The sequence below is a fragment of the Balaenoptera ricei genome, chromosome 5 (genome assembly GCF_028023285.1).
Source record: "Balaenoptera ricei isolate mBalRic1 chromosome 5, mBalRic1.hap2, whole genome shotgun sequence".
In the NCBI taxonomy this organism is placed as follows: Eukaryota; Metazoa; Chordata; class Mammalia; order Artiodactyla; family Balaenopteridae; genus Balaenoptera; species Balaenoptera ricei.
In genome coordinates this window covers 67,116,843-67,140,640 of record NC_082643.1, presented here as the reverse complement: position 1 = coordinate 67,140,640, position 23,798 = coordinate 67,116,843, and the positions used below count along the sequence as shown (strand labels likewise).

Sequence of the window (23,798 nt, the reverse complement as noted above, 5' to 3'; positions counted from 1 at the left end):
AAGCGAGTCCTCACAGCCAAATGTGGTAGAGTGGAAAGCGGGTTCTTCCCAAGAGGAAAGGCAGTCCACATGATGAAGGTTTGCAGCTCTGCCTGAGAAGAATGACTTTATTTGGAACTGAGAATGAAGAACTCCATGCCTACAGGCATTGCTGAAAAATAATACCCATCTCAGTGGAGAACCATTAAGAGGTGGCTAGTAGCTCCTTGAATTAGCCAAACATTAAAGCAGCTAGAAGTTTAAGAGAGAGAAACAGGAAAGAGATAGCCAAGAAGAGTCATCCTGGGATCAGAGTCAACTCTAGGCGTCAGCAAGCCTGGGCAGCCCCTACTCAGAAGCAATCACTGGGCAAAGTGGAAAGCATTCTCCAAGCTGCACACAGACCCATCAACCCAGGGCAGAAGGCTCACTGGCCAAGGGGCTTAAACACAACCTCTGAGCAAATGCTGACTGGACAATAAGCTGCTCTGACTTCGGGGCAACTCCTAGGAAGCCAGGCTTAAAAATACCACCACATTCACCCCTGGCGGGCTAGAAAACTGTGTGCCTACCCTTCCTTTTTCTCAGGTCATTTGCTTTAGAAAACTTATAATGGTAAGTACTTTCTCCTCTCTTTGAAATGTATATAAGTCCTTTCGAAGACTAGATTGGCCTTTTTCAGGGCCAATTGGTCTTTAAGACCCAGAACTGTCTTTTTCAAGGACGTGGGAGCCATCTCTTTAAAATGTAATGATCAGCGGAGACAGCACCTCTATCTCCCAGTGTCTGTGGGAAGGTAAGAGCCTGGGACCTTGTTCCAAGCTGCAAAACTACCAGCTGTCATAAAAACATGAGAAATTAGAGCTTTTTTTTTTCTGGATAAAGCCAATTAGCCAACACAGATGGTCACCCCAATTACCAGGTAAAGTTAGTACAAACTATGTGTGACAAAATGTGCCATCAAGACCTCTTACTTGACTAGTCGCTGTTTATCTTGAAAACATGCATGCGATGGGTTGTATCTGCTTGGCTACCTAAGAGTGAGGATTTCTTTCTGTCTTTACAATCTTTTAGTGATTGTCAGGGATGCACATCACATTCTGGTTTAATTCTTAATCGATAATAAAACTGTTTTCTTTTTCTATGATCTCTATGGAGAAGTTCTCTGGGTTGAGAGATTTTGTTTTTAATTATATTTTCCCAACATACCTCAGGAGCAATCAGAGAAGAAAGCTCCAAGCTCCTGCTTCTGGCTATAAAGGTCCAACAACAAACACAACAAAAGTAAACTCTCTGAACTACGTAGCAGCCTCTGAGCTGCATACACATTCAATGGTAAAAGGTAAAAATAACTGGCTAAGGAGGTTTAAGCACAACCTTGACCAACTCTGCTCTTCTTTTTCAAGATTGTTTCAGTTATTCTGAGTCCTTTGAATTTCTAAAGGAGATTCTGAACATGACCTAAGCAAAGCATCTGTTAAGGGAGCGTCCTATAACCTTAAATCTAACAGGGCATCACCAAATGTCACAATCTGTAGAGTAAATTTCAAAACAGTTTTAAAAAACTACCTGCTCTACTTATGAATGAGAAAACATTTACTCTCCCAGGAAGCTCTTTCTTCATTGCCTAGCCAAACCTTTCCCATTCGTTAAGATTCGGTTCACATTCTATCTGAGCAGTCCAGGCCATGCAACTGCCCTTCCCTAAACGGTTACCTACCTGCCATTTATATGAGACAATTGAGCACTTATTCGCATATGATTTTTTTAACATCTTTATTGGAGTATAATTGCTTTACAATGTTGTGTTAGTCACTGCTGTATAACAAAGTGAATCAGCTATACATATACATATATCTCCATATCCCCCCCTCCCTCTTGCATCTCCTTCCCACACTCCCAACCCACCCCTCTAGGTGGCCACAAAGCACCGAGCTGATCTCCCTGTGGTATGCAGCTGCTTCCCACTAGCTATCTATTTTACATTTGGTAGTGTATATATGCCAGTGCCACTCTCTCACTTTGTCCCAGCTTACCCTTCCCCCTCCCCATATCCTCAAGTCCATTCTCTAGTAGGTCTGTGTCTTTATTCCCGTCTTGCCACTAGGTTCTTCATGACCTTTTTTTTTTTTTTCCTTAGATTCCATATATATGTATTAGCATACGGTATTTGTTTTTCTCTTTCTGACTTACTTCACTCTGTATGTCAGACTCTAGGTCCATCCACCTCACTACAAATAACTCAATTTTGTTTCTTTTTATGGCTGAGTAATATTCCATTGTATATATGTACCACATCTTCTTTATCCATTCATCTGCCGATGGACATTTAGGTTGCTTCCATGACCTGGCTATTGTAAATAGTGCTGCAATGAACATTGTGGTACATGACTCTTTTTGAATTATGGTTTTCTCAGGGTATATGCCCAGTAGTGGGATTGCCGGGCTGTATGGTAGTTCTATTTTTAGTTGTTTAAAGAACCTCCATACTGTTCTCCATAGTGGCTGTATCAATTTACATTCCCACCAACAGTGCAAGAGGGTTCCCTTTTCTCCACACCCTCTCCAGCATGTATTGTTTGTAGATTTATTGATGATGGCCATTCTGACTGGTGTGAGGTGATACCTCATTGTAGTTTTGATTTGCATTTCTCTAATGATTAGTGATGTTGAGCATCCTTTCATGTGTTTGTTGGCAATCTGTATATCTTCTTTGGAGAAATGCCTATTTGCATATGGTTTTATTCTCAAATTGTGGCAGCAAAGCTATAAACTCCTCAAGGGTAGAGACAATGTCAGAATCCTTTAAAAAAAATTCCTACCAGTTATAGCTTGAAACTTAAATCAATATTATTTGTTTTTTGTTTTTCCTTTTTGGCAGTGTGCCATGTGGGATCTTAGTTCCCCCACCAGGGATGGAACCCGTGCCCCTTACAGTGCAAGTGCAGAGTCCTAACACTGGGCAACCAGGGAATTCCCTAAATCAATATTTTTTGGATTGAATGCTACTCTTCACAGTTTTTTTTCAAAGTCTGAGTTACATTTACATCTAAAATAAATTAAACAAAAGATATATTTTCTTAATTAGACAATCTACCATAACTGGTCACAACAGTATGCAACTGACATCTTTGTTAAATTTAATTAAGAGATAAGGGGTTGCAAATACTTAACAATTTTCTCTGTTCCAGGCAAGGATCTTGATACTTTGCATGAATAATTTTATTTAATTAAATGGAATAAAATGTGAGTCACACATAAACATTATGCATTTAGGATGGACAAACAAGATGTATTATTTTTATCAACTTAAAAATGCTGGTTAAACTAATTTAGCTACTCAAGAGATCATTCTTCAGAATCCTGAATTTCTGCCTTGACCCACCTCGTCATCATGAAAATGTCAAACTTAAAATACTCAGTATGCTTTATAACATTTTAAAGCATATTCTCAAATAATTTATAGCAGTAATCATGCTTTAAAAATATGCTTACAAAATTTATTATAAGTGTTCTAAAATTTTTTTCATTTTATGCAATTGAATTATGCCATGGAGTAAATAATAATTTCCTCCAAAATGATTATTTTATCTCTCTTTCCATGGTACCTTCTCTTAGTACCTCAGAGTTTGCTTTGTTCTTATTAGATTCACATGACTGTCAAAATATGTAACTATGGATGCCAGAAATATTTTTCAGATCAGGGCAAATAGTTAGTGGAAAAATGTACTATTTTTCTACTAAAATAGAATACTGGAAAATATTTTCTAAAAATACTCATTGTGAAATGTGGTAGATTTATTTAATGTTGGAACCACATTTTAACTCAAATACTCAAATATTGTTGACATCAGTGAGTGCATGAGTCATTTAGTGGAATAAAAAGGCATAGCCCTTATCATTACTGAAATATTAAAAAGATTTCAGAAAGATACTAATGTAAATAAAGTAACATAGTATATTTATCTGTCTCATGATATTTGGCATAGAGTAACACTTAATAAATAGAACCTTTTTTTTATTACATTATCACATGACTCAACATTTTCAATAATAAGATATAATGAAAAATGGGGATATGTTACTTTTACATTAGTCTCTGGTAACGGTCCTCACTATCACATATTTTAAATATTTTTTTCATGCAGATACTTATTCCTAAAACATTCTTGACTACCTGATACGGACCAGGTATGGAGGGGTTGTTTTCTACAACACATGGTGGATGTGTGTATATGCATCAGCACCTAATATACTCTAAGCTAAAATTTAAATATTATCTAATATTTACAGCAGGGAGTAATTATTAAATAATGTATATATCATGCTTCTTTTATATTTCCAATTTTAAGTAATAAGCAGAGGCAAATTTACCATGAAATAATGAATCTTAAGCTTTAGAGTCACTCCCCTTCCAAAGTCTAGGAGAGGCTCCAGCAACATATTCACATGAACTCATATTTTTGTAAATTTTGTAGAAGTAAAATATTTTAATTATAACTGTTTAAGGTAGCTTTCTCTTTCCACTACAATCACATTTTCCATCTTGTTGGGTGGTATTGCAGTGACCAGAGGTATTCTAAAGATCCAGCTAAGTGGAAGTTGAGCTGGAGACACAGTTAACTTGGATTTAATGGGATAAACTGATGCAGTTATCAGTCACTCTTCTATATAATTAGGTACTGTTAGCCTCCCAGGATATAATTTCTTCCAAGAACAATTCCAGTGCCCACTCTGACTCATCTTGCATCATGATATGAAGATGAAGGGCACTGACTATATTGTGTTATGAAAACTGGAGAGAAACAGCCAAAAGCTAGTCTGTGAGGAATTCTTCCAATTATCAGATGTATAAAATTGTAACTTGAAGGTTTGACCTCACTGTCTCCTAGTCAAAATGGAATTTCTATTTTTTCATAAATATGCTCTATACTGCAATATATACAAATATAAACACATCATATGTATTTTTTATGGAAATCTTACAAAAGTTTTTACAATTCCTATGAATGTAGGGTACAAATTTACAGCAACACCACAAACAATGAGTGTTTCTGTGAGCAAACTCACATATCTATGCATCTCAACACATCAGATCACATCTTGGCATGACTGACACATCTTGAAATGTGGCAACCCCAGGAGAAATGGCCTGTAAAATTCTTTTTCTTAAAAAGCAATCTCGGGCTTCCTTGGTGGCGCAGTGGTTAAGAATCTGCCTGCCAATGCAGGGGACACGGGTTCGAGCCCTGGTCTGGGAAGATCCCACATGCCGTGGAGCAGCTGGGCCCGTGAGCCACAATTACTGAGCCTGAGCGTCTGGAGCCTGTGCTCCGCAACGGGACAGGCCGCGATGGTGAGAGGCCCGCACACCACGATGAAGAGTGGCCCCCGCTCGCCACAACTGGAGAAAGCCCTCGCACAAAAACGAAGACCCAACACAGCCAAAAATAAATTAAAAAAAAAAAAAAAAAAAGCGATCTCTAACTCATATAAGCTCCAAGTCCCACAAAACCTGGATTTGTCCCTTGTATGCAATTCTTCCTAGATTATCCTCACACAGTGAATCATAATATCTAAAAGATGATATTGACTTTAAATACCATGTAGTCCGGTAGGGAGTTTCATATATTTTCTCTTAAGTTTCAACACCTTTTTTTTCAAATAAAAGATTATGTTATAAATGCAGTAGAAAGTCTTAGTGATCAACACTATGAGGAAAGTAGAGAATAATAAGCTAAGTAAGAAATAAACATGAAACAAATAAGAAACAATAGGTGAAATTAAAAAATAGATGTGAACTCATAACCTTAAAAAAATACATCCTCTCCTCTATTTCTGTTCAGAGTAGCTCACTATTCAAGACACTGAGGTAGACAACAATTTCTTAACACAAAAAAGATATTAATCCTAAAAGAAAAAAATTAGATAAATGGGATCTCATCAAATTTAAAAATATCTGTTCACCAAAAGAAATCATTATTAAGGTGAAAAAGCAAGCCACAGATTAACAGAAAAGATTAAAAAAAATCAATAGTAATTTTAAAAAAATGAGCAAAAGAGCTAAGCAGGCACTTCACAAAAGAAGATATCCAAATAACCAATAAGCATGCTGAATAGGTGCTCAATATCTTCAGTCATCAGGAAAATGCAAATTAAAACTTCAATGAGATGCCACCATATGCCTATCAGAGTAGCTAAAATTAAAAGATTAACAATATGAAACATTGGCAATGATATGGAGCGATAAGAATTCTTATACATTGCTGGTGGAAGTATAAAACTGTACAACCACATTGGAAAACTGCTTGGCAATTTCTCTGAAAGTTAAACAGACATCTACCTGCCCAATGACCTATAATTCTACCCCTCATATATTTATATAGTATATCCAAGAGAAAGAAATGCTTATGTCCACAAAAAGACTTACACAAGAATGTTTGTAGCACTTTTATTAATAGTAGCCTCAAAACAGAAATAACACAAATATCCATCAAGAGGAAAATGGACTAATGAATTGTGGATACTGATTCAATGAAATTCTGTATGATAAAAAAGAACAAACTACTGATACACTACCACTGATGAATCTCACAGGAGCCAATGTAAAAGACCTCTCACTGGTCAAGTTGTCATAATTTGGCCATCCATGGAAACAATAATAATTATTATTAATTATAATAATATGAATAATAGTAATTAGTAATTACTAACCTGAGTAATAAGAATTACACATCATTTTGGTTAATTGAAATAAATCAAGTCTATAAAAGACACAAGTTCATAACAATACTCTAAAGAAAAGAATTAATAGAAAGCAGTGACTTTCAATTTTTTAAACCAAGGCCCACAGCTAGAATTATACTACACACACATACACATCACACACCTTAAATGCTACACAAAATTCTACTCACTCTTCTTATGTCTCATGAACTGTTTATTTCTATTTTATTCAACTTTTTAATCTATTTAAGAAACTAATTGCATAAAAAAACAGCTGCAATCTATAGTTTATAAAACACTGATTAAAATTACAAAAAGTTCGTTGAAATGAAAAAGGATAAGGTTCCTTTTTACTGATTTTAAGGTTTTGATAAGTAGGAATATTCTTATATGTAGGCATTTTGTTTCACTAATTACATGTCTGCTTATATGTATACAAGATGAGTACTTATTTCCTTTTATGTATGCTGAGAAGAACAAATGCAGAGAAATAAAAAGTAAACTGAATAGTCCTAGAAAAAATAAGAATTGTACCAAGAAGAGAATCATGCTCCCTGACTTCGGACTATACTATAAAGCTACAGTCATCAAAACAGTATGGTACTAGCACAAAAACAGACACATAGATAAATGGAACAGAATAGAAAGCCCAGAAATAAACCCACATACCTATGGTCAATTAATATACAACAAAGGAGGCAAGAATATACAATGGAAAAAAGACAGTCTCCTCAATAATCAGTGCTGGGGAAACTGAACAGCTACATGTAAAAAATTGAAATTAGAAAATTTTCTCACACCATATACAAAAGTAAACTCAAAGTGGATTAAAGACATAAATTTCAGCTCTGAAACCATAAAATTCCTAGAAGAAAACATAGACAGAACACTCTTTAACATAAATCATAGCAATATTTTTTTGGATCTGTCTCCTAAGGCAAACAAAACAAAAGCAAAAATAAACAAATGGGACCTACTTAAACTTAAAAGTTTTTGCACAGCAAAGGAAACTGTCAACAAAATGAAAAGACAACCTACTGAATGGGAGAAAATATTTGCAAATGATATGACCAATAAGGGGTTATTATCCAAAATATATAAACAGCTCATACAACTCAATATCAAAAAAAAATCCTTAACAACCCAATTAAAAATAGGAAGAAGACCTAAATAGACATTTTTCAAAAAAAGGTATACAGATGGCCAACAGGCACATGAAAAGATCCTCAACATCACTAATCATCAGAGAATGCAAATCAAAACCACAATGAGATATCACCTCACACCTGTCAGAATGGTTATCAACAAAAAGACCACAAATAACAAATGTTGGCAAGGATGTGGAGAAAAGGAAACCCTTGTATACTGTTGGTGGGAATGTTAACTGGTGCAGCCACTGTGGAAAACTGTATGGAGGGTCCTCAAAAAACTAAAAATAGAACTACCATATGATCCAGCAATTCCACTCCTGAGTATATATCCAAAGAAAACAAAAACACTAATTTGAAAAGATATATGCACCCCAATGTTCATAGCAGCATTGTTTACAATAGCCAAAATATGGAAGTAACCTAAGTGTCCAACAACAGATGAATGGATAAAGATGTGACTGATACACACACACACACACACATACACATACACACACACACACACACACACACACACACACAGAGGAATACTACTCAGCCATAAAAAAGATTGAAATTTTGCCATGTGCAACAACATGGACAGACCTAGACGGCATTATGCTTAGGGAAATAAGTCAGACAGAGAAAGACAAATACTGTATGTTATAACCTATATGTAGAATCTAAAAAATAAAACGAATGATATAACAAAACAGAAACAGACTCACAGATATACAGAACAAACTAGTGGTTACCAGTGGGGAGAGGGAAGGGGAGAGGGTCAAGACAAGGATAGAGGATTAAAAGTACACACCACAATGTATAAAATAAATAAGCTACAAGAATATATTGTACAACACAGGGAATACAGCCAATATTGTATAATAACTTTAAAAGGAGTACAGTCTATTAAAAATTTTTGAATCACTATGTTGTACATCTGAAAATAACATAATATTGTAAATCAACTATGCTTCAGTAAAAATATAATAATTTGAAAAAGAAATTGTATCAAAAAGAGAAAGGATTGTCCAGCATGGGTAATCAAACAACATAATCAAGTAGAAAAGGGATCCAACAAACCTGTTTCCTAATGATAAATTAACCAAATGTTGTAAAAACAAAAGTTAAATATGTGTACTCAATCTCTCATATCTAGGAACTGAAACCTATATGATACCAAACTAACCATAATAAAACTCTAATACAACATATATAGTTTTAATTAATTTTATTCTTACCTAAATTTCAAAAGACAATCTATTCACATGGTTCAAATTTTAATATAAAATTATAAAATATTAAAAGGTGTATTGGGACTTACCTGGTGGTGCAGTGGTTAAGAATCCGCCTGCCAATGCAGGGGACACGGGTTCGAGCCCTGGTCTGGGAAGATCCCACATGCCGCAGAGCAACTAAGCCCCGGCGCCACAACCACTGAGCCTACGCTCTACAGCCCACAAGCCACAACTACTGAGCCCATGTGCCACAACTACTGAAGCCCGTGCATCTACAGCCTGTGCTCCACAATAAGAGAAGCCACTGCAATGAGAAGCCTGCGCACTGCAACGAAGAGTAGCTCCCGTTTGCCACAACTAAAGAAAGCCCACTCGCAATGAAGACCCAACACAGCCAAAAATAAATAAATACATAAAATTAAATAAAAATTGTAAAAGGTGTATATAATTTTGTGGTTTTTAAAAAATCTCTCTCTCTCACCTGTCTCGCATCTGCTCAGTTCCCACTCTCTCAGAAGCCCATCCCAATCTTGGTAACCACTGGTAAGTGTCTTATGTCTCCTTATAGAATTTCTTTGTGCATAGTCAAGAAAATATGAATTATTTGCCTCCCTTTAAAAATTTTTTATTCCCTTCCAGAGGGTTTTTAAATTAAAATACAATTCACATACCATAAAATTCAAAAATGTACAAATTAAAGTGTACAATTAAGTGGGTTTTGGTTTATTCACGAGGCTGCACAACCATCACCACTATCTAACTAAAGGACTTTGTCATTACTCCAAAAAGAATGAACATCCCTCAGCTATCACCCCCCCACCCCCACCAACTCCCCTATGCCTAAGAAACTATTCATCTACTTTCTGAGTTCATAGATTTGCCTGTTCTGGACATTTCATATAAATGGAATCATATAATCGGTGGCCTTTGATGACTGGCTTCTCTCACTTAGCATAATGTTTTCAAGGCTCATCTGTGTTGTAACATGTATCAGTACTTCCTCTCTGTGGTTGAATATTCCATTTTAAGAATACAAAATGGAAGTTTATATTAATCAATTAATTACATTAGTGGAATTTTAAATCCATTTTGTTTAGCTATTCATTGGCTGATAGACATTTGTGCTGTTTCCACTTTTTTGGGCTACTATGAGTAATGCTGCTAAGAGCAGTGGCATACAAGTTTTTGTGTGAGCATATTTTCAATTCTCTTGGGATATACCTAGGAGTAGAACTGCTAGGCACATAGCAACTCTATGTTTAATTTTTGAGAAGCTTTCAGACTATTTTCCAAAGGGGCTGCATCATTTTACATTCCCACCAACAATGTATGCATGTTCCAATTTCTCCACATCCTCACCAACAGTTGTCACTGTTCATCTTTTTGATTACCTCCATTTTTTAACACAAAATAAGACAGCATACCATGCACACTGCTGCATGATTGCTTTTTCCACACAGTATCTTAGAGATCTTTCCCTAACAGGAAAATAGAGAGGACTTGTTTCTGGGGAAGCAGCTGGTACAGAGGAGGAGGGGGTGAGGGGAATCCTGAACGAACAGACATACTTACTTATATACATACATAGATATATTTTTTTTCTTCACAGTTTCCTTGTATCACAAACACACGGGCCCCTGAAGGGCTCCCAGAACACCATCTGAGAACTACTCACCTATCTGGGTTACCCCTCACTTGACAGATGAGGAAACCAAGGCCCAGAGAGGCCATTTGACCTCCTAGGCCTATTGTAACAAAGTACCACAAACTGGGTGGCTTAAAGAACATTTCTGGAGGCTGGAAGTCCAAAATCAAGGTTGTTTCTTCTGAGAGCTGTGAGAGAGAATGTGTTTCAAGACTCTCCTAGCTTCTGGGGGTTTGTGAACAACATTGGGTGTTCCCTGGTTTATAGAAGCATCACCTGATCTCCGCCTTTATCTACACATGACATTCTCCCCGTGTGAGTACCCATCTCAAAACTTCTCCTTTTTATTAGGACAACAGACATATTGGATTAGGGCCGACTCTAATGATCTAATTTTAATTTGATTACCTTGGTAAAGAATAATATCATAGTCTGAGGTCCTGGGGGGTGGAACTTCAATGTATGAATTTTGATATCAATTTTCAAAGATGTTATTAAGCTAGTGTAACCACTTGTAGGCATCCGTGGGAGATAAATCTTCATACACACTGTGGCACTGTGGTCAGCTGACTGGAGGTCAGGAAATGCAGAGCCAAGTCCCGACTCTGACACTCACTCACTGTGGGACCATTTACCATCTGGATTGCCACTGTCTCTTCTCATGGACGAGTTGATATGATATCTAAACTCCAGAGGATTCTCTGATTCCTATTCTGTTTTGTTATGCTCTGTTTTGTGCTATTCTTTTCTACCTCCACACACAAATATGAGCAACAGAGAGATAAATGATGTAAACAGACAAGCATACTTATAACACCCATTCGTAGATTTACAGATTTTTTAAAATGGAAGGCTTTCATCTACCGCTCTCATTTAATAGGCAAAAATATGGAAGCCTAGGGAGGTGAAGTGCCTGGTCCTAAGACACACACATCATTCCTTGCTTGAATAACTTCAAATAGGGGAGGGTCCTTAAATTAAGTCCACAGACCTGAGGGTCTCCATGAATGAACTTTAGGGGTCCATATACCTCCTGAGAGTTTGCGTGTAAAAGCTGGTGTGAGTTTGCATGTTTATATTTTATTTACTCTGTTGGAAGAAATCTTTAGCTTTCACCAAATTCTCAAAAGGATCTATTTTTGTTCAAACAAATCCTTAGTTCTTATGCCCTAAATGCTTGGCATATAAGAGATACTCAATAAACATTAGTTGACTTATGTATATTGAACCCTTAACCAAGATAAAGTTAATAACCACTGGAGTAGAGTAAAATAGAATATGATCATTCTCTAGAAAATAATCCTCACTGCTTCCTGCTCACAAAATGCTCTATCTATGTGGAGTCTTTTGTCAGCCTGTAGTTCCCAGTCCTGGATGAATTATTTTGTACAATGCTGTGCTTGTCAATTAAACCAATTAAGAAAAGATGCTTAAATCACAATTTCATCTCCTTTAGGAAATCATCCATCTTTTTATTTAACTTTACCATTTTACTTAATTAACAAGGGTTTAATGGCAGTTAATAAATGATATATTAATTAATTTATGAAATTACTTTGTCCTTATTAAAGTAATTCATATTTTTAAATGCTTGTAATTTTCATTAGTTCTATCAAATAAGACAGAGCACGTTCAATTAAAGCTGAGTTACCTTACTTTTAGTCCAAGTCCCAGGGAAAACCTCTAGTGTATCTAGGACGTGTGCTGGAACAATGATCAAAACTGTGACTTTGACAGAGGCAGGGAAATGCCTTGGGCCCAAGACGTGGTATCATAAGCAGAGAGCAGTACCATAGCGTAGGCGCTCAGTAAATATCTGATGAATCAATGAAAGAAAAAAGACGTAGCTAGTGCTGCTAGGAGGACAGAAATCCCTCTTTGAATAGGGAGCCATTAACCTTAAGAAGAACTGATAGGATATCCACCAAATGAAGGAAGATGAAATGGTTAGATCCTCCTCTGAAAGAACATGTGTTTTTGTGGGACATTAAGGAATGGCATCAAGCTGATGATTATCAATGTAGATATCAAATACAACTTCTGTCTTTAGTTATTAAACACTTCTTTATTGGTAATTTATTACTAAGGACTAGTAAATTTGGAAGCAACCCAAAGTCCCAGGTATGGGGCGTCAAGACAGAAGAAGTATGAGACTCTGAAAGAAGCAGGCCAGGCCATTTATGCCATAAATATATGTATGACAATAAATTTTACATTTTAAAAAACCCTACAAATGTTATTTACAAATAACTTACACTCTTCGGAAGCATTTACAATAATGATTCACTTTGCCAATAGAGATGGAAAGCTCTCTTCTTTAAAAGATTCGGTCTTACTCATGTTTGTGCCCCAATTTCAGCAAAGAGTTGCTGCTTTATAAATGACTGTGGATTTATACTTTAAGTATGAGCAAGAACGTGATTTAAGTATAATCAAGGAAGATCCTACAAAATCATGCTATTTATTTTACCTAGCTTGCTAGACCACCCTATATCACAGAGAAGGAGTGGATTTCTCATCCAAAAAACTTCCTGAAAAAGTAATTATCAGCTTGACATCTAGGTGCTACCCAAGACTTAAAGAAACAAACAAAGGAATTTGGGGTGCTCCCTTGGTGAGTACCAAGACAAGAGGGATCTTTCTATGTCTACTCAGCACCCCCTGGAACAAAGATCCTTGATACAGTCAGCCCTCCTTATCCACAGTTCCAAATCTGCAGATTCAACCAACCACAGATTGAAAATATCCAGAAAGTTCCAGAAAGCCAAACATGAATTTGCCAGGTGAGGCAACTATTTACATAGCATTTACACTGTGTTTACAACTATTTACATAGTATTTACATATATTAGGTATCATAAGTCATCTAGAGATGATTTAGAGTATACGGGAGGATTGCATAGGTTATATGCAAATACTATGCCATAAGGGACTTGAGCTCCCTGGATTTTGGTATCTACTGGGCATCCTGGGATCAGTCTCCTGTATTTTAGAGAGAAAAGAACCTAATATCCAGATCTTCAATGAGACATCAAATTTAAACCATTTAGGATAAAGAAGATGTGGTACATATATACAATGGAATACTACTCAGCCATAAAAAAAGAACGAAATGCCATTTGCAGCAATATGGATGGAACTAGAGATTATCATACTAAGTGAAGTTAAGTCAGAAGGAGAAAGACAAATACCATATGATATCACTTATTATGTGGAATCTAAAATATGACGCAAATAACTTTTATGAAACAGAAACAGACTCACAGATATAGAGAACAGACTTGTGGTTGCCAAGGGTGATGGGAGGAAAGGGATGGAGTGGGAGTTTGGGGTTAGCACATGCAAACTATTATATATAGAATGGATAAACAACAAGGTCCTATTGCATAGCAAAGGGAACTATAGTCAATATTCTGTGAAAAGGCATAATGGAAAAGAATATTAAAAAAGAGAATGTGTATATATATATACACATATATACATATATATATATATAACTGAATCACTTTGCTGTACAGCAGAAATTAACACAACATTGTAAATCAACTATATTTCTATTTAATCAACTATATTTATATTTAATTTTTTTTTAAAGTGAAATTTAAACCATTTATCTTACCTGGAGCTGAGGTTTTTTGGTGTTGAGTGTTTTCTCCCTAGCAGCTGAGAATGAAGTCTTGGAAGAAACTGTGGATGGCTGACTAAGAGAAGATATTTTGTTTTAGCAAATTTTATTTTAAACTTATTCACATTATGATCCATTCATTAGGTGGAATACTAGGCACTTCTTAAAATGGCGGTATAGAACAATTTAATGAAAAAGTTAATGTTCATTTAAAATTTTCCTTCTTCAGCTTCCCTGGTGGCGCGGTGGTTAAGAATCAGCCTGCCAATGCAGGGGACATGGGTTCGAGCCCTGGTCCAGGAGGATCTCACATGCCGCAGAGCAACTAAGCCCGTGCACACAACTACTGAGCCTGCACTCTAGAGCCCGTGAGTCACAACTACTGAGCCTGTGTGCCACAACTACTGAAGCCCGCGTGCCTAGAACCCATGCTCCGCAGCAAGAGAAGCCACTGTGACAAGAAGCCTGTGCACCACAACAAAGAGTAGCCCCCACTCACCGCAACTAGAGAGAGCCCGCATGCAGCAGTGAAGAACCAACGCAGCCAAAAATAAAATAAATAAATTTATAAAAAATAAAAATCAAAAAATAAAAATAATAAATAAAATTTTCCTTCTTTCTATGGTATATTGAAAAATATTTCATGTAATAAAAATATACAAATTACATATCATAAATTAATAAATATAATAAAAATAAATAAGCATATGGACCCAGAATTGATGAACTGCAACTCAGAAATAAACTCCAGTGTTTGTGCAACATTACTACACAGAAATATTCTTATTTTCTAAAATTCTTCCAGTTACATCAAGAGTTCCTCTTGGTGGAGGAATGGTGTGGACATCTTTCAGGGTGGAAGAACCAGTCTTCATTACACAGGAACACACAGGTATTTCCTTAGAGTTCATCTGAGCAATTATCTGACAATGACCCTGAAAAAGACTCTGAATAACTGAATATGAAAGAAACTTGGGGTTCTTAAGTGCGTCACCTTCTATATTGACATATGAACGTTATTTAACTTATAAGTTCAAAAGCGAGTTGATACTATTAAATCATCTAATGTCATCTGTGGTCAGGTTCAACTAGCCCCTTAGCTCTAGAGCTGATCACAGATATGAAAGTCATTTAAGGGAAATAATTGTTGGTCATAGCTCCCTGCTGGAATTTTAACTGAAGAGTGTAATGCTTCTATTGTGTATTTACAGATGTGATCAATACAAGGGAGTGAGAGTTTAAGTTGTCAGAGATAATGGTTGTTCCAGCCCTGAAAGAAAAAGGTGGGGTGCTGGATTCAAAGACCACCAAGAAAATTTATTTATTCATACAAAAATACTCATTGAAACTACTGCATGCTAGGCTAAAGATAAAAGGAACAAGAAAGAGACAGTGCCTCACTGTATGAAGTTTTATGTATTTTCCACTCACAAGCAATTCTTGAGCATCATCTTTATGCCAATATTATAGATTTGGGGCGGGGGGTTGGGGGGAGAGACAGCCCACAGTGCCTAGTCTTGAAAAGCAATACTATGCTCTATTTGTGCTCTCTTTGGAGATACTGAGGAAATACACCATTAAAAAAGGGCAGGGGGAGATATCACTCAAGTGAATGTGCAATGGTATAGGCAGAATAATTCGAGGTAAGATTATTAAGTAAATGAAGTTTGACTTTGGTTCTCCGCTTCTATTTTTTTTTTTTTTAAAGATTTATTTATTGATTGATTGATTGCTATGTTGGGTCTTCGTTTCTGTGCTAGGGCTTTCTCTACTTGGGGCAAGTGGGGGCCACTCTTCATCGCAGTGTGCGGGCCTCTCACTATCGCGGCCTCTCTCGTTGCGGAGCACAGGCTCCAGACGCGCAGGCTCAGTAGTTGTGGCTCACGGGCCTAGTTGCTCCGCTGCATGTAGGATCCTCCCAGACCAGGGCTCGAACCCGTGTCCCCTGCATTAGCAGGCAGATTCTCAACCACTGCGCCACCAGGGAAGCCCCTTCTGTTTTTATGTACTTCCTTTCTTTCAGTGTCTCTGAGGCTCCCTGGCACTTTCCTAAGGTCTTCGCCTTGATGTTCACTATCCACGGCCTCAAAGCTAATCCAAGGCCAAATAACTAATTTGACAAACTGATTTCTACTAAAGTGTCTACTAAACTAGTTTATACTAATTTGATGAACTGATTTCTAATAATTAATTTAGGGTTATTTTCCTAAATAAACCTAGAATAACAACAATGCCGTATATTCTCATTGTGCTGTTAACGTATTTACAAGCACCAATGCAAGGTACTGGGTGTTCAACGGTAAGGGGCTATAAAGATGAATAAGACATTAACCTTGTTTATAAGGGACCTTATAAGGAGGAGAGATCAATATATGAGCAACTTTAACCAAAGCAGTGAACAGCGGGGATGGCATGGGCATGAGGGCCAAGCGAGGGCTGAGCTTTCATCCCACACCAGCTGCCACTTATGAACTCTTGAGGTTCTGGGGTACAGCATTGCTTGAGGTCAATAGGTTCTTGCAGCTAAACCTGTCATCAAGCTCCTTTAATGAACCCCAGCCTAGGTCTTCCTAGGTAGGAGAGGTAGAGAAGGGCAATCCCAGCACTAACGGGAGGAATCAGTGAGATCTCCAAGGGAAAGATGAACCTCTAGAAAGAGAAGCCTGGGCTCTGAGGTCCAGCCACTTTCATTGCCTTGGAGGGTCTAGGGCCGATTTTTCAAAAGAGCTGGCAGGTTTCCTTAAATAGTAACAGTAATTTTCAGAGATGGGAGGGAGGCTGATAAAAGGTTACTGTCCCACCCTACCAGATACAAAGACTTTCAAATGAGTTTTGTCTTTGTGGTTTAACCCAGCGATGAACACTGGTAATTCCAGGTCAGGTTGGAGGAAAGACAGTGCCTTGCCAGATCAACAAAGATATAACTGTGGACAACTAACCCCTTTAATCACCTCTCAAGTCACACCCAGCACTGGAGTCTTATACTAAGAAGACAAGTCACAAAGCTGATCTACAGGAGCCAAATGTGTTCCCATCTCCTGGATCCTCCCTTCTTACATTTTCATTTCTGTGACATTAGATCAAGTTTTTCACACTCCCTAGGTTACAACAACAGTCTTCCTTGTCTCCAATAAAATCTGATGGCAATGGATCCTCTCTCAGCAAGGTCACTAGAATAATGCTTAAACACAGTTACATCATGTCATTTCTATAAGCAAAGGTAGTTTTCTTCTACTGCCTTTGAGGTTGGCTAAAGTACTGAAAGCTTCCACCTACCTCCTCTCTCCTGAGTTATTTTCATCCTCCTTCTGTGTTACATGCACTCTCCACTCCAATCAAGAACCACACTTCAGGGTCCTCTGTAGGAACCTGCTGTTACGCTATCTGGGCTGTTTACTCCCCTGGACCCTCCTTCAATCAGTATCATTCAAAAGCAGGCTTTACACTTACTTTTCCAGGAAACCTCTAATCACTGACCTTAACTATTCATATCTCAAGCAGACACTTCTAGAACTAACTTGTATTAATAGTGACTTGCCTATTAATTTGCTTATTTTGATTTATTCTACTCCAAATATGTTATTTTGTTGTTTCACATGCTACATGCTAACTTTCCAAAGAACTTTCAATCTCCTTAAAATCAGATACCATGTCCTCCAGTCTTTGTTTCTTGTTTTTTTTGTTTGTTTATTTTAGTTTTTGGGGTTTTTTTGGTACTCTGTTCATCCCATCTCCCCAGTCTCCAAGACAATACATTTTAAGCTATGGATTTCTATCAATTAGCAGATCATGAAATCAGATTTGTAAGCCTCCTACCAACAACTTTTTTTTTTTTGGAATCTAGTCTTTGTTTTCAGATTCCTGGGGGATATTTTTCTTTCTTCTTTTTTTTTTTTTTACATTTTTATTTATTTATTTATTTATGGCTGCATTGGGTCTTCGTTTCTGTGCAAGGGCTCTCTCCCGTTGCGGCAAGTGGGGGCCACTCTTCATCGCGGTGCACGGGCCTCTCACTATCGCGGCCTCTCTTGTTGCGGAGCACAGGCTCCAGGCGCGCAGGCTCAGTAATTGTGGCTCACGGGCCTAGTTGCTCCACGGCACGTGGGATCTTCCCAGACCAGGGCTCGAACCCGTGTCCCCTGCATCGGCAGGCAGACTCTCAACCACTGCGCCACCAGGGACGCCCCCAACAACTTTTAAATGAAATAGAATAGTAACTCAGAGTGCCTCTTCCATGGTGAGGGCAAGGATATTTTTAAAAATCTGACACAGGGCTGTGTGTGAATGTGCATTAGACCATGATATAAAATGTATTTCTTACTAAGTTGTGATCAGAAAACCTTGAGAAATATGGCCAGAGATTGACTACATATTTATCCTAAGTGAGAAAGTTACCTTTTGCACATTTATTTGGATCCCCCTAGCCATTGCTCCTGGGCTCCTGGCTTATTTCCCTTTGGCTTTTGATGTCACACCTGTTGGCTCCAAGCATCACTTAATGACCTCCCAGATTAGACCCTGCCTGCCCCGTGGATCGCAGGCTGACCCCTGCATGCCGCCATCCACTTTGACCCTGTGTGCCTTGGTCTCTACACTCTTCTCTCTCACGTTGTCCCAGATCCAAACTTGTCTCAAGAAAAAGCCCAGAAATGATGATGGCAAAGCTCCTGATATACATAAATGCACACAGCTGGCTCTTTTAGGGAGGAGGGTCTAATATCCTCTTTCCATGTTAAAGTAACTGACTTTATTATATAATGAAAAATAAGACTGAGGAACATTTCTTGGCGCTCCCTAGGAGTAAAACTCCAATTCATGGAGGAGTAATTAAACCCATGATCTTAAAATAACAACTTAGTTAAATTTTGAAAATAGAGCAGCAAAAATTCAGCATTAAAAAATTCTAATTACGTGCTTCCCTGGTGGCGCAGTGGTTGAGAGTCTGCCTGCCAATGCAGGGGACACAGGTTCACGCCCTGGTCTGGGAAGATCCCACATGCCACGGAGCAACTAGGCCCGTGAGCCACAACTACTGAGCCTGCTTATCTGAAGCCTGTGCTCCGCCACAAGAGAGGCCACGATAGTGAGAGGCCCGCGCACCGCGATGAAGAGTGGCCCCCGCTTGCCACAACTGGAGAAAGCCCTCGCACAGAAACGAAGACCCAACACAGCCATAAATAAATAAATAAAATAAAATAATATAAAAAAATTCTAATTACTAGTTTTTGTCTGAGGTGATAGTTATTATAATAAAAATACTATTTAAAGGTCAATTAGAATGACAATTATACTGCAGTCATACTTTTTCTTATTCTTGCTTCATTCATAGAGATATAAATAGAAAATTAAAGTAAATATTCTTATAATTTTTTCAAATGTTCCTAGTGCAAATGTTTTGCTTTTAAAAATGACCTAGTAGGGACTTTCCTCCAGAATTATTTTGGTCAAAATATAGAAATTAGGTAGTGATTTGGGGGAAATTTATAGCTTTTTACATTACCATGGTAATAATCGATATTTCCACATATTTGTATAGTCATAACTTTCCATTCACAGTTTGCTCTGGAACCAAAAATGACTACATTGGTGCCATCAGTTGCTCTCACAACATTTAAAAAATTATAATCGTTTCCTTATCTTATTTGCTGCCATTTAGCCAATGTAGAGAAAACAACATACAAATGAGGTTTCTTTTACAAAGGCAGCTATAACTTGATGAAAAACTGACAAGGAATCATCTTCCTACATATTATATGTTAAATTACTTACAAGCTGGAATGGAAATTCCCTGGAAAAATTGAGGGATACCCTGTCTCCCCAGCATAACTATAGGAATGGTCTTACAGTCTGGTATGCAAGCCCTTCAACCTTGAAGAAGGTTCAGGGAAGAGCTACCAAGATATCCATGGAGTTAGAAAATAAGTCTTTTAATGAAAAATACTAGCACAATTGAGAATACAATGTTGACCGATTTCTGGGATGAACAATAGTTAAGAAGTGGGTGCTTCAGGGAGAAATTGGGTAGGTAGGGGGCTAAATTATTAACAGCAAACCTCTGGTGATGGTTTGAAGCTGGTGTCTGAGAGCTTCCTAGGGTTGAACTGGTCCATTAGTCACAGCTCTGCCCTGACTCAATTCTGCATTCCAGGAAAGCAGGGACTGTCTAGCATGTAGGACATGGCAAGTACCCAATAAATGTTTGTAACAGTTGGCTTTATCTCATATTCCTATTTTATTTTCCCTTCTTACCATTTTATTTATATTTTCTTTCACAGGTTTCCTTCATGGAACAAGAAGGGTTATAAATAAATACTATATAAAAGGTAAATGAAATGTTCTTGAAGAGCAAAAGGAAGAATGTAAACAGTGCCATGGGAATGAGTGTCATAAAGACTTACAAACCAAGGTGCTATGGGCTTTCAAAGGATGGAGAAGTCACATATGGATACAGAAGCCCAGTGAGGTTTCATAGAAGAGGTGATTTTGACACTCCTATAAGCATAGATAGGAGTGTGACTGGCAGAGAGGATTCTGATAGATGAAGACAGCCTACTCTTCTAATTCATTTAATAAATTTTACTCAAATATTTATTTACTGATTCTAAGAGAGAAGCTTAGGATACAAAATATAACAATATAACCGGTAGTATCGGCGTAACGAACAGTGAACCAGGAAGTCTATCTTTTTTTTCGGCCATGAAAAGAATAATGGGAGATTCCAGTTGAGAGAGGAAAACAAATTTATCAGAATTTAGGATTAAGGATACTCCAAGCTACTATTTGAATTTTTTTTTTTAATTATTTGCTTTTTTTTTTTCTTTTTTAAATTTTATTTATTTATTTATTTACAGCTGTGTTGGGTCTTCGTTTCTGTGCGAGGGCTTTCTCCAGTTGTGGCAAGCGGGGGCCACTCTTCATTGCGGTGCGCGGGCCTCTCACTATCGCGGCCTCTCTTATTGCAGAGCACAGGCTCCAGACGCGCAGGCTCAGCAATTGTGGCTCACAGGACTAGTTGCTCCACGGCATGTGGGATCTTCCCAGACCAGGGCTCAAACCCGTGTCCCCTGCATTGGCAGGCAGATTCTCAACCACTGCGCCACCAGGGAAGCCCAACTATTTGAATTTTTTTTTTCATTTTTTTTTTTAAACATTTTTATTGAAGTATAATTGCTTTACAATGGTGTGTTAGTTTCTGCTTTATAACAAAGTGAATCAGTTATACATATACATATGTTCCCATATCTCTTCCCTCTTGCATCTCCCTCCCTCCCACCCTCCCTATCCCACCCCTCTAGGTGGTCACAAAGCACCGAGCTGATCTCCCTGTGCTATGCGGCTGCTTCCCACTAGCTATCTATTTTACATTTGGTAGTGTATATATGTCCATGACACTCTCTCACCCTGTCACATCTCACCCCTCCCCCTCCCCATATCCTCAAGTCCATTCTCTAGTAGGTCTGTGTCTTTATTTCCGCCACTAGGTTCTTCATGACCTTTTTTTTTTCCTTAGATTCCATATATATGTGTTAGCATACTGTATTTTTCTCTTTCTGACTTACTTCACTCTGTATGACAGACTCTAACTCCATCCACCTCATTACAAATACCTCCATTTCATTTCTTTTTATGGCTGAGTAATATTCCATTGTATATATGTGCCACATCTTCTTTATCCATTCATCTGATGATGGACACTTAGGTTGCTTCCATGTCCTGGCTATTGTAAATAGAGCTGCAATGAACATTGTGGTACATGACTCTTTTTGAATTATGGTTTTCTCAGGGTATATGCCCAGTAGTGGGATTGCTGGGTCGTATGGTAGTTCTATTTTTAGTTTTTTAAGGAACCTCCATACTGTTCTCCATAGTGGCTGTATCAATTTACATTCCCACCAACAGTGCAAGAGGGTTCCCTTTTCTCCACACACTCTCCAGCATTTATTGTTTCTAGATTTTTTGATGATGGCCATTCTGACCGGTGTGAGATGATACCTCATTGTAGTTATGATTTGCATTTCTCTAATGATTAATGATGTTGAGCATTCTTTCATGTGTCTGTTGGCCATCTGTATATCTTCTTTGGAGAAATGTCTGTTTAGGTCTTCTGCCCATTTTTGGATTGGGTTGTTTGTTTTTTTGTTATTGAGCTGCATGAGCTGCTTGTAAATCTTGGAGATTAATCCTTTGTCAGTTGCTTCATTTGCAAATATTTTCTCCCATTCTGAGGGTTGTCTTTTGGTCTTGTTTATGGTTTCCTTTGCTGTGCAAAAGCTTTTAAGTTTTATTAGGTCCCATTTGTTTATTTGTGTTTCTATTTCCATTTCTCTAGGAGCTGGGTCAAAAAGGATCTTGCTGTGATTTATGTCATAGAGTGTTCTGCCTATGTTTTCCTCTAAGAGTTTGATAGTATCTGGCCTTACACTTAGGTCTTTAATCCATTTTGAGTTTATTTTTGTGTATGGTGTCAGGGAGTTATTTGAATTTTTTAAAGCAGTTGTAATGTCTACTGTTCATTCTATGATTGTCTCAGTTCATTCGGTTACTATAACAGAATATCATGGACTGGGTGGTTTATAAACACCAGAAATTTAATTCTCACAGTTATAAAGGCTGGAAAGTCCAAGATCAATCAGGAGGCCAGCAGATTCAGTCTGGTGAGGGTCCACTTTCCGGTTCACAGAGGCCATGTTTTTCCTACGTCCTCAGAGACTGGAATGAGAGAACTCTGGTCTCTTCATCCCCTTATATAAAGGGCACTGACCCCATCCTTGATAACTCCACCCTGATGACCTAATCACCTGCCAAATGCCTCTAAACATCATCACACTGGGCATTAGGTTTCAACATGTGAATTTGGGGGGGTGGGGAACACAAACATTCAGTTTCTAGGAGTGATCGAAGTCAAAATGCACTACTTCCCAGGTTAACAAGTCCTACTCTTAGCCCAACAGAACCCACTAATCATTTCCTTACATCTCACGCTCACCTCTACCTGCCTGCTCTAGCCTCACCTGAGAGTAATGTCCACCTCCAGAGCATCTTCCAAGGCTGCAGGAGACTAGGTTCTCTTGTGGGAAGGGTCTCCTCAGCTTCATAGCACTATTCAAGTCCTCTCATATCCCTCTTTCTCTTTAGGGAGATCTATCACATGACCCTGATGAACTCAAGAGGGTGAAGCTTCAAGGACACCCAGACCCTTTTACATCTGGACCCAAAGAATGAAGGCTTGAAATAAATTGGTCAGGGACTATCCATTTTCCCCAGTGGGTGCCATCCAGGAACAAGATGCTTTTCAAGAGAGACACCACCCGCTGCTTGCCCACAAGTGTGTGGCTTTACCCCATGGCCTCCACAGGCCATCAGACAGGAATACCACACAAGCCTAAATCTTTCAATTGCATCAAGAGGGCTGGAGGAGTTTTACCACCACACTCATCTGTGGCTGGGATGCTGGA

At 38.0% G+C, this 23,798-nt stretch overlaps 1 protein-coding gene across 5 annotated transcripts in view; it reads right to left on the bottom strand.

The window, feature by feature from the left end:
• NMU (neuromedin U) overlaps nt 1–23,798 on the bottom strand; it is a 187,831-nt gene that overhangs the window by 104,334 nt on the left and 59,699 nt on the right. For 2 of the 5 annotated variants that reach the window (XM_059924094.1, XM_059924096.1), the window contains one exon: nt 14,338–14,419. The exons of the other annotated variants lie outside the window; for them this stretch is intronic. The gene's annotated coding sequence lies outside the window, so the exon portion shown is untranslated. The remainder of the gene's footprint in view (nt 1–14,337; nt 14,420–23,798) is intronic. 5 annotated transcript variants of the gene reach the window in all.